The sequence below is a fragment of the Austrofundulus limnaeus genome, unplaced genomic scaffold (genome assembly GCF_001266775.1).
Source record: "Austrofundulus limnaeus strain Quisiro unplaced genomic scaffold, Austrofundulus_limnaeus-1.0 Scaffold1039, whole genome shotgun sequence".
Classification (NCBI taxonomy): domain Eukaryota; kingdom Metazoa; phylum Chordata; class Actinopteri; order Cyprinodontiformes; family Rivulidae; genus Austrofundulus; species Austrofundulus limnaeus.
Window position 1 is genome coordinate 38579 of NW_013953441.1, and position 620 is coordinate 39198.

At 29.0% G+C, this 620-nt stretch overlaps 1 protein-coding gene across 1 annotated transcript in view; it reads right to left on the minus strand.

Moving 5' to 3' along the window:
• Positions 1–620, minus strand: part of cat (catalase) — a gene marked incomplete in the record, with an annotated part of 27649 nt that overhangs the window by 4601 nt on the left and 22428 nt on the right.

The following is a 620-nucleotide window of genomic DNA, read 5'->3' on the forward strand; positions in this document are numbered from 1 at the left end:
CCTGACCAAGAACATAGTACACAACATACCTCTAAACCTAACAAGTAAAATTAAACATTACTGGTCTATAGTTAACACTAACTTGAACCAGAACATAGTACACAACATACCTCTAAACCTAACAAGTAAAATTAACCATTACTGATCTATAGTTAACCCTAACCTGACCAAGAACATAGTACACAACATACCTCTAAACCTAACAAGTAAAATTAACCATTACTGATCTATAGTTAACCCTAACCTGACCAAGAACATAGTACACAACATACCTCTAAACCTAACAAGTAAAATTAAACATTACTGGTCTATCGTTAACACTAACCTGAACCAGAACTTAACTACTACTGTAACCAAGGCAATATGTTGTGATATTTTTGGTCCAAAAATTCTATTAAATAAAAACCTCTTACTGGAAGAAAAATGAAAAACCAAAATTCATTGTCTCAGAAAATTCTAATATCACACAGACATACTTTTGATACATTTAGCTGTGTTCTGCTTTGTATGTGTTTTATTTTATTTGTTTCATATTTCATCCATGTTTTCAATTATTAGACTAAATTTGCCAATAAATAGTTTGAAAATATATTTTTTGCATAAATTAATTAATATTAATT